Below are 16425 nucleotides of genomic sequence, written 5' to 3'. Positions count from 1 at the left end.
AAATAATTAAATTCAGAAAAAGCAAGATAAAAGGTCCGTGAGAGAAATGAGTGGCGAATCTGATTATGACCAGAACACAACTTCTATTGAATCTGAATGACCCAGATATCTTTGTGAAACAAGAAACACACACAGTGCACTAATATTTGCAGGCAATACAAAAACCCACAAAAACCAATCATGACAAATATGAAAATCTGATCTCATTTTCTTTTCTAGGTTCAAGAAAATTTACAAAAACTCAAGTGAATGTATTAAGTAAATGAGAGATTCATCAACTCTGCTGTTTTTATGATTAAAAATATTAAATATAAGTTATAAATACTCCAGAGCTATGACAGATGACTAACACAATGATGTAGCAAACCATGCCAGTGAGTGACAATGAAAAACACTATTTAATTAAATCAGTATTATCAGTAAACATTAATTACAACTAAAAAGTTGCAGAAAGCTTTAACCGCGTCACAATGAAAAATTGGTTTGAGAGGAGATTTACACTGGAGATTTGTAGCAGTGCAGTGTAATAAAAGTTTTGTGACCAAAAAGGAACAAAAAAAAAAAAAAAAAAAAAAAAAAAAGAAATTGTCAAGGTTGTCGAGACACATAATGTGGGCCGTTAATCAGTCACGGAGCAGAGGGAGGCGGCTCCCTCAGGAAGCAATTAGCTGTGTTGGACCAGTTGCTAATAAAACACTTGGGTTACAAGCTACCCACAGCCCAGCCAGGCTGGGGGACCCACGGCATTGTGTGTGTGTGTGTGTGTGTATGTGTAGAGCATATGAGGCCTAGCAGGTAGACACAGAAAGCTACAGTAGCAGCAACTGGTAGTATAGCAGCATTGTTGGTCAGCTCCAGATGCTGTTAAAGTGATACTTCAACCCAAAATCTATCTTTTGAGTTTCAAACACACCCTCTGTAGACTTCAAACGGGGCTGTAAAAAGTTTGTCAAATTGTCAGCGTGAATTATGTCAGTTTTCACTATGAAAAAGTTGCAAAATGTCTATAGAAATGTTTCAAACCAGCCCGGCATTGTAATCCACTTATCAGTAAGTTCAACCAGAAACAACTGTGTCTTTATGTAGGATCACTAATAGTAAGAAGCTGATTTCGGCTGAGAGTTTTCAGGGGCGTAAATGAAGCAAATCAATGTCCCAACCATCTCTTTGTGTCATTGCCATCACAACAAATGAAAATCTTAGGATGCTATCTGACTAAACAAGAATTACAACATACGAATACGCTCTATTTGAGGACGATTTAGACTAAAGGGCGTAGTTTAAGGCAATGTTCCCATGATGGGAAGCCATTGCCCTCAGTAGGGAGCCTGTAATGTCCAGAATAAAGCAGCCAGCAGCCACTAAGAGGATCCCAAAAACCACCTCTTGTGGTGTGGCGAGCGCAGCGTTAGATTAGGTTTCAGCTCAGCATCCAGGCCCTGCCAAAGCCCAGACACTAGACACAACAAAACCATCCCATTTAGGAAACAAAGCCCAAGAAACGCCACTTCAAAATCTTCCCCGGGGGGGGGGGGCAGAGTGAGAAGAGATAGAGGGAGAGGAGAGGAAGACAAGAGAGAGAGAAGGGGGAGGAGGGGGAGGAGGTGGTGGGTATAAGTGGAAGCACATTGACAAGCTGTAGACAGCAGACACTTCACTGCATGTTTAATGTCCAGTCCAGCTTCCAATGTTTAGGAGGGATCTGTTGAAAGGATTGGTTACTGACTATACACTAGAGACCCGAAACTCCACTTGATGGCTTTCTGTAAGGATTAGTCCCCACGAAAGGTCCCATTTTTCAGATTTTGAGAAAAGTGTTAACTTGTGAGCATCATAAACAAAAGCCCATTTGGCAGCCAATGAATGAAAATGAAACACTGCTTCTCCCTAATGGCCACGCAGCTTGTATGACAACTAAACGGTTCACCATTTATGGTGTCTAATACATAACATAAAACAATATTTGACGACGTATCTTATGCTCATTAACACCATTTATCACTTTACCAGCGTACACTTAAAGCCTGCAGAAAGGAGATCTGACGTGAAAGTGTATCCGAGACACTAATCACTCTCAGATTGTGTCATGGGGACTTCATTTAAGCTGTGATTTTATGTTAAGGCATAAAAAACCCGAGATGGCCTGGTACTTACTGCAGCCTTCTTAGAAAGTTGGCTTCTTATTTTGTCTCGAAATACTGAAGATCTATTATTTGCCATGTAGCACAAATTAGGCTGCTTTGGCAGTTAGAGCACGCTGAAGGAAATGAACGATGTGGAAAATGTGGAGGCATTAGTGCAATGAAATCGAGGGTTTGACTTCTCAAGGAATGTCACGGTGGTCAATTCAAACGATTACTGACAAACACGAAGCATTTGGAAGCGGCGGCCAAATGCAATTAGTCATAGCAGACACATGCAAACACAAAGGGAATTCACAAAATCAAATCTCAGCCTGACTGGCCAAACTCAATGTAATATAAATTTGGAGTCCTCCAGGAATTGACAATAAATCGAAAAAGATGTCTAGCTGAAATGGACCAGGGTTCACGAGGATAAACAAAACTCAGGTACACTTTCGACAGTCACATCTGATGTTAATTGAAAACTTTCTTTTGACCTGGCAGACTCAGAAAGCAACATGCTAATGCTGCTGAACTCCAGACAAATCTTCTGTTTACTTTCATTTGTTTAGACTGCGCCGCTGCTAATCATATTCATTTATTACCTGTTTCCACAGCTATGCACAAACACAAGCAACACCGAGTTACTGCGCCTACAACAGAGAGGGGATGATTGTGCATCTCTCAACTGTGGCGTGAAGTCATTTGTTGTGGGAAAACACGTACCGCATGTATGTATTACTGCACATGGAAACCGAGGTGTGTCTGCGGGCCAGATTTTCACACACACTGTGTGGTCCTGCCTCGAGAGGTGAGGAGAAGAAGAACCTCACCCTTCGTCAACAGAACCGGAGAGTGTATTCTCTGGAATCTCGGTGGAGTGGTGATTTGCTTTTCCCATGAATGACTCAACAGAGAGAGAGAGAGAGAGAGAGAGAGAGAGAGAGAGAGAGCAGAGAAATAGCCTCTACTATATCAGACCTGAGGGAGCCAATGGCAGGCCAGATATTCCCAAGAAGGAGGGTTTCACAGAAGAGATGAGTCAGCAAATATGAGCAAGGATGCAATCACTCTGTCAATAGCTGGATGATTTAACAAGGAAAACAGAGCAAATGCTCTGATGTCCGAAGATGAGAGGAGTGTAAGGGGGGAAGGGGAAGACCCAAGGAGCGGTGAGAGCAGAGCGAAGGTGGGGGAATGATCTGGGGAATTCTCCATCCACATACTCCTCTTTTTTTTTTTTATTATTATTTTTTTATTGAAGCAATTTAGGTCAGGCGTGCCCTGCCCCCTCCTCCCCCCTCCTCCCCTCTTGGCCTGAGGGTCTCCCCAGCACACATGTTCACTCTGCGGCCAGCTTACAGCGATTAGCCAGGCCTTCCTCTCTGACAGGTGCGTCGTCACGCTCTCTGTGTGAAGCCCCCCAACCCCGCCCCCACCCCCACACCCACCCCTGCCCCACTCCAACAGATACAGGATACAGGACATGCTCCAAGCATCATCCCTCAGCCAAGTTTGTCTTTCTATGAAGACAGACCAACAACTAGGCATTCATTCACACACACTGATAGATGTGGGGAGTCAATCAAACTGTTACCAGTAGTGTAGGTGGAAGGATAATTAGGCAATAGACAGATGTTAGAGACTAGACATTACTGTCCATTTCATTCCAGATGATGAGATTGTGTATGAGTATGTTTGATATGAAAGCCCAATACATCTTCCACAATTTATAGTCTTTGGGTTAACCACAGTCAGTGGCATTTCCTCCAGAGGAATCACACACGGCCAACAGAAATTACCAACTTGAAAGCAAAAACATTCAGCTAAAACAGATATTAGACAGACCCATAATGTTTCTCGAGTTCTGCGAAAAACTAAAGAGCTCGCTGCTTCGTCTTTTTCTCCAATTTAAATGGCCTGTAATTACTTTCAGTCTCAGGGAATCAACTTTGGTTTTTACAGTTGTAAGCACTTAAGGAAAATTATATTCTTGGCACCTGAATTCCACTGTGGCACATGCTCTGCTTCCCAAGTCCACACCAGTCTGATCGAAAAAACACCAGCAGCAGCAGCAGCAGCAGCAGCAGCAGCAGCAGCACTGTGGCAGCCTCGGTGCTTGGCAGGAAACACAACCATAAGAACTATTAAAAAATAAATAAATAAAAATCCACACATGCCGTCTGCCTGCTTTCCTATTTGCATTCTAAATGTACAGTATAATGTTGCACTTCTTACTGGGGAGGTGGGTGTAGAATTTTTATGGTTAACATATTAAAATAGGGAAAAAGAAGAATAATGATTTTAACCAAAAGGGATAATAGGGCTGAGCTGCAGATGATGACAGCAAGAAAGTGCAAAACAGAAAGTGGAGATAATATCCAAGTTTGGTGTTCAGTAAGCACACAACACACTTTGAGATGGATAGTATTAGTATGTCGAGGTGATTTGGTTTGACAAGCAAGGACAGATTACTATATATTAAAGGTTCCTGACAATTCCAGTGAAAATCTGCACGATATCAAGTGGGTCAGATATCTGGTCACCATATTTTAATGTTGTCACTAAATGCTCCTCGAGTTAAAACTCTACGTTTAAGGAAATCTTTTTATCTGACACCCTCGTCGGCATGTTGCTATCCTTGCTCTATTTTGCTTTAAACTGGTCTTTTTTTGGGAGTAGATTGGCTTGAGTTGATGACGGAACAGTTTTAAATACATATTCCTCTACATTGCCTCAGCGCATTGGCATGAAAACAATCTTACATTTGTGAGGAGAGGACATGCTTCATTTGTTGAGAACTAACAGGCAGCACTTCCAATGCTAAAATGTTAGATAGTGTCCAGGTCTAAGCAGCGAGAGCTTTGGTGCCTCTGCTGCCTCAGCTGAAACTGTACAGTAGATGCAAATGTTCACTTTTGCATCTTATTTTGCATTCAAGACTTCCCAGTTTGCTGTGACAGCTGGAAAACGTGCTGTATGTGTACGGTGATGTAGGCCGGAGAAGAGAGAGTGGTAGCTTTGAATAACCAAATAAGTTCAGTTCAGCTCTGTGCATTTTTAATATGACCCAGGCCTCTTTTCAATGCAAAGTGGCCCACTTGGAGCGATGCCTATCGCTACGCATGTTACTGTGGCTGCTGAGAAATAGGGAAATGAATGGTGCAGATATGACAGTTTAGCTGGGACCGGTCTAAATGGTTTACTTCCCTGTTCTGCTATGGAGTTCAGTTTGGTTGTTTGCATGATTTTTTTTTTACACTTAAGGCCACAAAAAAGATGAACAAGAATTAGGTAACAATTTCCTATAAATATGATAGGAACATAACATTATGTACAGGGCTGTACAGTTTCTGCGTCTCTCTCTCATGCAAACACGCAAATACACACCGAAAAATAATATTCTATCTTGTTTGTGCTGTTGTCTAAACACCCCCTGCCCTGGCTCCCAACCCCAACCCCAACCCCCCCCCCAGCTGTGTCCCAGGGAGGTGAAACCCAAACCAGAGCGCAGAGAGCTCTCTCAACTCCTCAACCTCTCAACACATCCTCAGCACTACCCTTTGAAAATAAACCACGCCGGCAAGCCCCCGTCTCAAACTCTCGCCTCATATGTGAGCACACATGCCCCACACTCCACTGGGAGCTCTTTGGAGACTTCCCCGTCGCTGTTCCAGGAAGCAGATGTGAGAATGGCGGCAATCAGGCATGACGTTTCACTAGGCAATGTGGAGACCATTACTCTCGCAGTGAAGATGCAGAGGAGGTGAGAGGTGGCGCATCTTCTGCAGTTGCCCAGAGTTAGTTTAAGATGACGCAGCGCTAAGCTGAAAGCATCTGATCAGTGCCATATCAACAGCATATGGCTTCATTTTGTCAAACTTCAGAAACTTGGGTTGGACGCAGATTGCAGGGCTTGGACAAATTTAATATGACAAATGAACCAATGTAAATGAATGTAAATGACAGTGATGGGAGAGTAATTGGCCACAAGAAAAAAAAGAAGAAAAAAAAAGAAAAACCACTCAAACAATAACTTCCACACACCCACGAGTGAGCAAAGAGTTGATGAAATATTTTGTGATTTGATATAGACCAGTGACACGTTCTTGCAGCTTCCCACACTCTTAAACATGTGGAGAGACGGAGCTCCAGATGGCTGGAGGTCGGCATTTTCAGAGATCCACCTCCTAATGATGATCTCTCTTACACTTCCACACAAACTGTAATCTGAGCGAGTGAGGAACCCAGAGTGACCCAGAATGTGTTGTTTCTACCATATCAGATGAACCAGTGTGACAGATAAGAAAATGAATAATAACCTGGAGCACCACATGAAGAGTGGGAGTTGTGTTTTCCCCTCTGGTCCAAGAGAGGCGGCGAGGCTGTCTGAGTGAAGCCCGCGGGGTGCGAGTGACAGGGCTGTGATGGAACTGATCGTGCCACTGAACTCGGTGCTACGGTACACATGAATGGCAGAAGACTACTGACCCATGGAAAGAATTGAAGTCATTCAGAAATGATAAAAGAAATGACAAATGGATGAGTCTAGTGACACATTGCCAGTGGATGGATTTTTCTTTTTTCTTTTTTTTTTTCTTTTTTTTTTAAACTTTGAGAGACAGTGAAGAATCAGCCAGATGGAAAATATGTACTGGAAAAAATAAATGTATAGTATGCTATACAGAGTCAAGATAATGATGAAATTTGAAGCTGACCGCATGGTTTCCCTACAGCGAATATCAATTGAATTATAAATATAAGTTAGTGCAAAAACACTGATGGTGATGTCGGCTGGTTTTTAGAAAACATAGTACGACTCAGTCATAGTAGTGATTGTCTGTCACTCTGTCTTTACTAGTGATAGGGATGTCTGCAAGTATCTCAAGGCAGGAATACTAAGTGTATGAGACAGTGGGCTCTTTCATGGTACAGCCCTGTAGGGCATGCTGTGTATGAAATGACATTTAAGCATTTTACAGGGAGGGACAGAAGCCCTTATTATCAATGTGGCTGAATTATTACACACATGACGCGGGATGGGTATACTGAGGTGTGGAGGAGGAAGCGATGTACGTCAAAACTCTCATTAAGGATACAGAGAGACTTCAGTAACAGACGTGTTTTTAAAAAAATGCGGAATAGTTCCCAAAGCCCATAGCTTTCCATACTTTTCAAATTCTTTGCATCCAATTTGCATTTTGCCTTTATGATTATCAAAAAGCTTGTTTATGGAACATGACGGCAGAGGGAAAGCATATGCAAGGTTCATACAAAAAAAAAAAAAAAAAACACCCATATTTCAGTTGGTGTTTCCAGAGAAAATGCACATGCTTGTTTGGAGCTGGAGCTGATTACGGGTGAAGATGGAGACGATAAAACAAAGTGGGATCATTGTTTTCAAATTCTATTCTACAGTTTGTCTACAGACCCCTGCCTCCTGTTTTTTTGGTTTTTTTTGTTTTGTTTTTTTGGTTTGTTTTGTTTTCATTAAAAATATATCAAAATGTCACCTTGGTGCAGCATCGTGTCCTCTGCGGAGGATGGTGCGACATGTGATCTGCTTCAACAAAAACAAGAACACTCTCCTGCACGACTTCCTCTCCTTTCTTTCAATCCTTTCCCCTCTCCATCTCCTACCACCTCTTTCTGAGCTGCACAAAGCCGGATGAGGGTCATCTTACCAATGCCCCCACTGTGATGGAGAAATCCAACATTTTGGCAGCACGCTGACCTGTTAACATCTTTACTCCACAAAGCTGACAGGATCTTCCTCTGCTTTCTGCAGCACTTTGACTGCCCCTGTTATTACTGCTGTTAACCGAATCATAGAAATAAGACTGCAAAGCCACAACTTAGTATCATCTGAAGGCCTTAGTGAGGCAGCACTTAAGGCTGTGTTTGTGTGTTGTTGTAATTATTTGTGTTGCTTTTCTAACTTTCTGCCAACAGTCTCCCACCATATGAATGATTCCACTGATGCACACTTGTTTGAGTGGGCAGTATCACCACTGAGGCAGTCGTTTGACATGTGCATATTTGCTGTATTGCTGTTTTGTGGGTGTTGCTGTGTTTGTATTTTGACATGGTATAATGTTTGTTTGTCTGTGCGCTTGGATGGGGTAGGGCTACTGTGAGGATGTGTGTGTGTGTGTGTGTGTGTGTGTGTGTGTGTGTGTGTGTGTGTGTGTGTGTGTGTGTGTGTGTGTGTGTGGGTGGGGGAGGGAGGCACAGCTCTGCAGCCTGATATTCTGGGAACGGCAGGGTAGCGTTGTTGACCCACCTGCTCCCTTCTCTCTTCAGCTGGATCTAGTCGGATTTCAGCAGCTGCATCCCCTCACAAAGCACCTCTTTGTAATCTTCCCAAGGCGCACAAATACAACTGCAACCAGGAGAGGAGAGAGGAAGGAGGAGGGAAGATGGACAGTGGAGACAGAAAGAGGAAAAGGGCGGTAACTGTTCAGCTTGGTGTGCTCCAGTTTAGTGGCAGATCAGACTGTATCTTTAAGTAGAGTTACATAAAGTAGCAGGAGTCATGCTTTGGTGCCCCCCCCCCACCCCCCCACCCCCCCCCCCCCCAAAAAAAATCCCCACACACAAACACACACACACACACATAAACTGACATGTTTGTACACTCACACCTGTGCATATGCATATGCAAAAGTAGACTGTATATTTTGACAAGTAAATATTATTTAATAAGCAGTTTAAAATGTGTATGCAAAGCATCTGTGCAAATGAATGCCATAAAAAAAAAAAAAAAAAAGAAAAGGAGAGAAAGCTGCCTCACAGATAGAAAGTGACAAGAGCTGAAAAGTGTGGCGCATTTGTTTCCCATTAGTGAAATTTCCCCCTGGCACTCTCACTTACAATGGATCTCACGCCTCTGGAATATACCATGTCACATGCATGTCATTTTACCATTTTACAGACTACACAGCAAAAGCAAGGCCTTGTCTAATACTAGTTCTGCAGCCACAAACCCAGATCTCTAGAATTTGCATCCACAAAACAAGACCGTGCTCCCCCCACACTGTCTCCAGCGATCAGTCCTTGTGGCCCGAACCCAGACTCACTGGTGGCAGAGGAAAGGAGACGTCAGTAAGAGATTAACTACGGCAGCCCACTTTACTGCCATCATAAATATATATATATATATATATATACCTAAGTTTGAGGCCATAAATGCACCAATGGAGCAAAAATCAGGCTGCTGGGTGCGTTGGAGTTGGGTGGGGGGTGGTGGCGGTTATGGGGTCTGATTAAATTTGGTACCAATTTATCCAAAAGCACGTGGAGTCTTATGCAGTCTACTTAAATTATCTATGCTGCATAAACACTAACACATCCATGCCTGCACATATATATAGTATAGAAACAATTTTCCAGTTGTTCTTATTAATAGGATTCTGTTGTTTTGCATTATATCTGGCTTCAGAGAGTCACATCATTGTCAGACTATAGATGATGAATTACCATAAAGCAGCAACTTGTTAAATGAGGGACCCTATGGCTCAGTAGATTTACATGCTGGGTTAAATGTAGCCAAAGCTGTCCCAGGGGCTGCCATTAGTACACACAAGAGGTAGGTGGAGGTAGGCGGGGTGCCTAATCCAGCTAAAATAAGCACAAGAGTTGAATTGGAAATGTTTTGGTGAAAATGAAAATATATTGTTGCTCAAATTTTCACATGAAAGAAATAATGATCCTTGAAAGTGGAGGTGACTGAAGCAAAATGAGAAAGGAGAACAGGGAGGACACACAAACAAACGCAGAAAGGTAACCCAAGGTGATTGTGGTGAATGGAATCAAATGCTGTTGACCATCTTCGGCCGATATGTAATTTCATCTACGCAGTGACAGTCTGCAGAGCCGAACAGAGTCACCAGTCAGTGGAGCTTTAACACTGAACTTCACAAAAGTAAATCCTGTCCACCAAACTGACCTCAGTCTGTTTTCTTCAACACCAGATTTTCTGATAAAGTGTCAGTTATTAAGGATAGAAGAAAAAAAACAAACAAAAAAAAAAAAAAACAGTTCCTCTGAACATCACATCAACTTGTTGGAATTCGACTGAATACATTGCAGAAGGTGAAGGAGTGTGCTACATTTCCAAAACAAGCAACTTCTAGGAAAAGCTAAATTCCACTGTGAATGAAAAGGTCAGACTTTGTGGTCCACTGAAAAGATTCTTTATATCCTTCGTGCTACACAAGTACTTCCGTGTACTCTTTTGTCCCCAGCTAGAGCCTTGCACCTCTTTAAAGGGAACAGGAAGTGACCTTGGTGACCTTGGACTCCCACACCATGTGACCTGTAGCTGCACACCACCAAACAGCCACTCCTCACAACAACCCAGGAAACTCAAAACAAATAAATAGATTTAATTCTAATGTTCATCCATGTTCAAGTGCCATAAACACTGAGGTTCTGATTTTCTTTTGTATAAAACGCATGAAAAGGTACAGCACGAGAGAATTTTTTCTCTTTGCTGCTTTGCATGTCTGCAACAGTCAAGCAAACAGTTTGAAATAGTGAAGTGGCTACCAGGAAATACCCTGTACTTAGAACCAGTGGAAACGGTTAGCAAGTGCTTCCTTCTTTCCCTGCCTGAGTCACATGATGTCAGTGTGACAGTTGGTAGTAATGACACAGCGGCTTCGGGGAGAACCGGGAGTTTTCCTGATCGATGGGCCGCTACACAAACCGGGCCGGTGGCACAATGAAGAAGAAAAAGAGAGAGACAGAGAACAAGAGAGAGATAGAGAGAGAGAGATGTGCCTGTGTTGAGGTGCTCGGCCGAGTGGAGCAGACTGCACTCTCACTCTGGTTCTATGTGGCCTTCTGTTTCCCTGCCCAGCAAACTATACGTTCTGTTCGGTCGCACAGCTGCGCCCACGTGCTTGCCGTCAGTGTGTTGGTACCTTTATCATCCTTTAAACACTGAGGCAGCCACAGTGTTGCTGTTGTTGATTTAAAGTTTAAAAAGGCATAAAAGGTCTGGCTTGAAAGGCTCAGAAAATCCAGAAAAATCCAAATTACTCAGATAATAGTGCACCTAGCAGCAGTGACTCTGCAGACAAGCAGCAAGCCCACAGCTTCCAGTAAGTCCAGTACAAACACAAGTCCAGTTTTACAGAATAAACGATAGGCAAAAGACAACAGGAAGCATGTTTGCATGTTAATTTAGCAGATGTTATACGTAATGTTATACAGCTTCTTATTCTGCTCTGGTTTCATGAGAAATTCTAATATGCGAATTATCGTACATCACAATGTGAGAGGAAATGGAGAGTCAGAGACATAACTGTGTATTTGAAATGTACTGTGTCATATTCAACAACATTTTTTTTATAGATACAATGACTCAGTGTTGCATGTGGCTGTTTTAATGACATACGGTGCTGAGCAACTAACTTATAAATTGTAATCAATTACTCACACATTACCCATAGAAAAGTAATGTAATTACTGAAATTCATATAGTAATTCCTAACACTACTTGCTACTGAAAAAAACTAATCACATTATGCTAGCATGTTTAACACTGTTAGAATTTTCTGAAGGAAAAATCAATTAAGTCAAGTGAAATCAATCCAGTGCAATGTCAAGCTACATTATATGGTGGATGACACGTCCGGTGCCCTGATTCATTTGCGCCTGTTTGACAACAGATCTGAGGCTCTGTACTGTAGCTGACTGTGCATGGTGCTAATCTCTGGATAATGTTGCAACGCTGTATTTTCCTGCTCAGTAATGCAGACCCTGATGGGTGTTTATAGCAGTACAATGATCCACATTGACAGCAGATGCTTGCATATACAGATGAAGTATATTTCCATCGCTTGAAATATTCAGCCTTCTCCTTCCTTCCCATAAACTAAGGTATTAATAGTTAATCTTTCACAGAGATGCTGTAAATTTGCATATGTTATGCTTGCAATATATACAAAACTGATGCAATATTTTATTACAACGATCCTGTGGGAGGAATAACCTTTGATCAAACGCTTAAGCACTAACCCGTTTTCAGTTATGTAGTACATTAACCCACATCAACCCATGGAAATAATTTCAGAGTGGTAACGTCATATAAAATATTACAACATGCATTCAGATGATCACAACACACTCAGCCTCTTCATGCGGTTAGCAGCAGGTGTGCTGATGTGTTTTTCAGTGTAGTGTTTCTATAGAGGTTACAGACAGGCTGGAGACAGACAGACTAAGTGCTGCTCATAAACATTGAAAGTCTTGGCTGGTAAACCGAAAGTCTAATTGGAGAATTTGATCCACTTCACCAATAATCATTTTAATAGCTTATAAATTATCCTGTAATATATGAATTGTACACAGGAGATTTAGGTTTTATGCTGTGCTGGTCTGTGTGCACCGCTCTGACTTGCTGCACGCTGTGTGTGAACGTATGCATGCACCTCTCACAGTGCCTGTGCTCATGAAGAGGGAAATGAAACAGTGCAAATGGCGTTTTATTCTTGTTTTAATTGTCAGTAAATAAAAATAATGCGCCACAGTTATCTTAGCGCAAAAGTCAACACAACAACACAGCTAGAGTAGACCTCTAAATAGTCTTGCCTTTGTGGAGCAGCCTCCCATTTCCCGTAAAGTCAAGGGGTGGGCTCTCTGCTCTCTCGCCGCCCCTGAGCCCTGTCCTAAATGTCTACATGTCCCACACCATCTAATTCACAGGCAAATTAGGGAGATGATTTATGAGAATCAAGGATCAAAAAAGTAAGACAATGTGGAAGACTGAGCACACCGCAAGTTTTATTCGGAACATATGCTGTGAAGATGAGAGGGAAGAAAGACAGAAAGAAAGGCCTGCAGATCAGAAAGTGTAAAAAAAAAAAGAACCCACATACATCCACACTCCTCTTGGGACAGCTCTGGGAGAAGACACAGTATGGGAAGTGTCGTCCCTGCTAAACATCTTAGCATTAATGCTGTCATATGAGAGGAAAGTAACCAGAGATGGACACTTCCATTGCACATGGGCGATTAAGTGGAAGTTCGTTGATCTGCTTTCCAATAATCAACCCTGAGCTTTGCCTCTGGGAAACTTTCAAAAAGAAACTTCATTATGCACTACACAACTGTACATATAAAGTGTTCTTGTGAGTGGACTCATGGAAGTCACTATGCAACCAAGATACCTATTCTCTGTGTGAATCAGAGATTTACAGAAAAGCCAATGAGGACCTGACTTGGCATAATCCTACCCGACCTGCTACTACAACAGCTTCCAACACCTCCCTGTCTATAATGCCTAATTCGTACGGACATACAGAACTATCACAAGCAAAACCACTGCCTCGCAAAACATTTATGTGTCAGGGAGAAAACACAGCAAATAATGTGGGAACACTTGAGCTCTTTTTATACTCCTGGCATTAAGAAGGAGTGTGGCTGAAGGCCAAACACACCCTGAGACGTTCTGGGCTAATTGTTTCCTTCAGTTTCAAACACTCCCCCTTCAATCTATTCAAAACTCCTTTCCTTCCCTCCTCACCGTGCAACCCCTCCCCTCCACCTCTCTGCGTCTACTAATAGGTTTAAATATAACCTGCAATTGGTCCAGTAAACCCCTCATTATAGTGTTTTAATAGAATGAATTTAGGATAGCGCGGGGTCAGGGGTCAATGGGAGGTCCTAACACGCAGCAGCTGTCATGGGGGTTGGACTGTGATTAGAACCAGTAGAGTCAAACATCCCCGGGTCCTCGACCTCACTAAGTAGACAACCTGGAAAATACATTTGGCCACAGACCAAAATGGAAAACATCCACCGTCCATGTTCCAGAGCGGGTGGGATGAGTGGAGATGGAACAGAGAGGTGGAATATGTACATCCATCACTGAGTTCACTTTAATGTGCGTGTGAACCTGACTGGAAAACCCTCTGAAACTTTTAACCTAGAGATGTTACAATACCAGACCCTATAACTGGAACTGTAAAATACATTTTTTGAATCCAGGCATGATTTTCATAGTGAGGCTTTTTAATTCATATCCTACAGTAACTGTAACCTGAATCCTTCCCTTCCAGTTGCATTTCCTGCAACTGTAAATTTTGCACTAATTACCTTCTTTCTGCGTGTGTGAAACCAAAGATAGAAGTGGTCTGGTTGATGTGGTGCGGGGGTGAAATACGGCTTGTTAGCAGCCCAGGAGCTTGTTCCACATGTGGTTAGGGCAGTGGTTGGGATTGTCTGGGTGAGAGGGAGGGCATGCCAGTCTGCACAGTTCACCAAGTTTACACTGACTCAGTATGCAATCAGTGACATTATTTAGCAGAATGAAGGCCCGCTGTTTGGGTTAGAGCACTGTGGTGACTATAGACAAAGGTTACCACAGTTGTTCCTCATGTGGAAAAATTTATATAAATTCTATCAGGATTCTTGTGGTGCAGAATTTGTACACAATGCACCAAAATGCGGATTTAAATATTAAATATATGGTTTACATGCAATATTTTGGTGGATGCACAACATATGTATACAACTTAGGTGTTTTTATGAACTTGATGACCTTTAAAAACTCTTCTCATCAGGTTTGCATCATTCTGACACATCTAAAACTCTTATCTATACTGTACAAGGCTGTGACAATTTATGCCAATGTAACTGCTATTTAATAACTTGGCCAGAGTGAAGAAATGTGCCTAAGTGTGTTAAAACACAGAAGCGGAGACCAAAGGGGGCTAGATTCCTGTGGGTGACTGTGTAATTTAATTTTGTATGCACATTAAGGGCCAGAGAGTATAATTTACTTGTGGGGTAGAAGTGACTAGGGCCCAGGAGAAAAAGGGCTAACATGCTCTGCTAAGGCCCTGAAAAAAGAGAAAATCTGAAAATCTTTAATCTTTTCTTTCCTTTGAGATACATCTTGCAAAAATAGGAAAATTAAAACCTTCCTTCATTCTTTGGGACACTTAAGGTTCATGCGCGGTTACCTCTCCTCTGCTGCTCCTTCCTTTTCTAATCAAGAGCCCAGAGCCCACAAACTCTGGCCAGAGTTCCTCGCCACAATACAGGGAGGCATGAAGAGGGAAGGCTGGGGTCTTTTTAAGTCCGTCTCCTTCTCTCTACCCTGAAACCAAGACTGTCTCACAGGACTTGACAACAGCCGTCACTCATGTTGGACTCATGCAGTGCCACTCTACCTGAGAGGAGATTTCCCAATAAATAGTAAACGAATGAAGCATGTTTTGAACTATGACACACTGCTTTCATTAGTATTGATTCGGTTGTTTGTCTGCCTGTCTGTCGGCGGGATACCTCAACCCTGACGAAAGGATTTCCATGAAATTTGGTGGGGGAGAGCAGGATTTGGGCCAGGAACAGTTGATTCATTTTCATTAGTGATTGAGCGCAGGGATTTCCAGCATTACATGTGACACAAACAAAGAAAGATTTAATTGCAAATCCAAAGGGGAATATTAACAGGATCTGGAAATGAGTTTAATTTATGCGCAAGTGACAGGAATTATGTCTCATGTGTTAAAGCAAATTGGAAAATGAATGGTTTTTACTCGCTCTCTAGTTTATTATCAAGACTAACACTGGCCTTATGTCAGGACAAGCAACAGGTGGATGTAGTTATTGCCCTGAAAACAAATGAGGTAGACGTCTAATACATCTACGTAAAAGTCAACTATCTCAGTTTCAAAATGTTTAGGTTTGTTGAAGTAAATAAAATGTAATACGATAAGATTGCACATGCTTGGACGCTGACAAAAAGATCTACAATTCCACACATCTGAGACTTATATATTGTCAACACACACATGGTAAATACTTTTCCATGTGTGTGGAGTGGGACGAGAATGAAGCCAGACTCATTCAAGTTTGACAACTCTCCGCTGTCCTGTCTGTCCACACACACACACACTCTCACACACACACACACACACACACACACACACGCACTGAACTTGACCCAACCGAGCGCTTTGACAGCAGCTGCTAAGCTGCTAGGAGGGAAGACGGGATTGACCATGTGAGCGCTTTCATTTCATACTTTCGAAATGATTCAAATTTAAAAGCAACACCTTATTTTGTGTTGCATTATAACAAGAGACGGACACAGTCGTTTTACAATAAATAAAACCTAGTTTCATTCAAATTCAAGCCCTCTGTCTTCTTCTGTCTAGTGTAAATCAAAGAGAAAACATGCAAACATCTTACCTTACTGTGCAAACCATTACCTCTTTCTGCAGAAAATTCTGTTCTCTTTGTGCCAACCCACAGTCTCTATTATTTCCACATTACAAACTCTCTT

At 42.2% G+C, this 16425-nt stretch overlaps 1 protein-coding gene across 4 annotated transcripts in view; it reads right to left on the bottom strand.

The window, feature by feature from the left end:
- Window positions 1-16425, bottom strand: part of LOC139616655 (ras-related protein Rab-26-like) — a 117170-nt gene that overhangs the window by 82761 nt on the left and 17984 nt on the right. For 2 of the 4 annotated variants that reach the window (XM_071473609.1, XM_071473611.1), the window contains exon 2: window positions 8407-8505. The exons of 1 other annotated variant lie outside the window; for it this stretch is intronic. The gene's annotated coding sequence lies outside the window, so the exon portion shown is untranslated. Of the gene's footprint in view, window positions 1-8406; window positions 8506-16351; window positions 16367-16425 lie in introns of those variants that run through there. One more of the 4 variants, XM_071473612.1, reaches the window with a different exon arrangement.

Source organism: Trachinotus anak, unplaced genomic scaffold, assembly GCF_046630095.1.
Source record: "Trachinotus anak isolate AG129_WGS33_773 ecotype Australia unplaced genomic scaffold, CSIRO_AGI_Tana_v1 ptg000003l, whole genome shotgun sequence".
In the NCBI taxonomy this organism is placed as follows: domain Eukaryota; kingdom Metazoa; phylum Chordata; class Actinopteri; order Carangiformes; family Carangidae; genus Trachinotus; species Trachinotus anak.
This window is presented reverse-complemented; position numbering and strand designations above follow the sequence as displayed.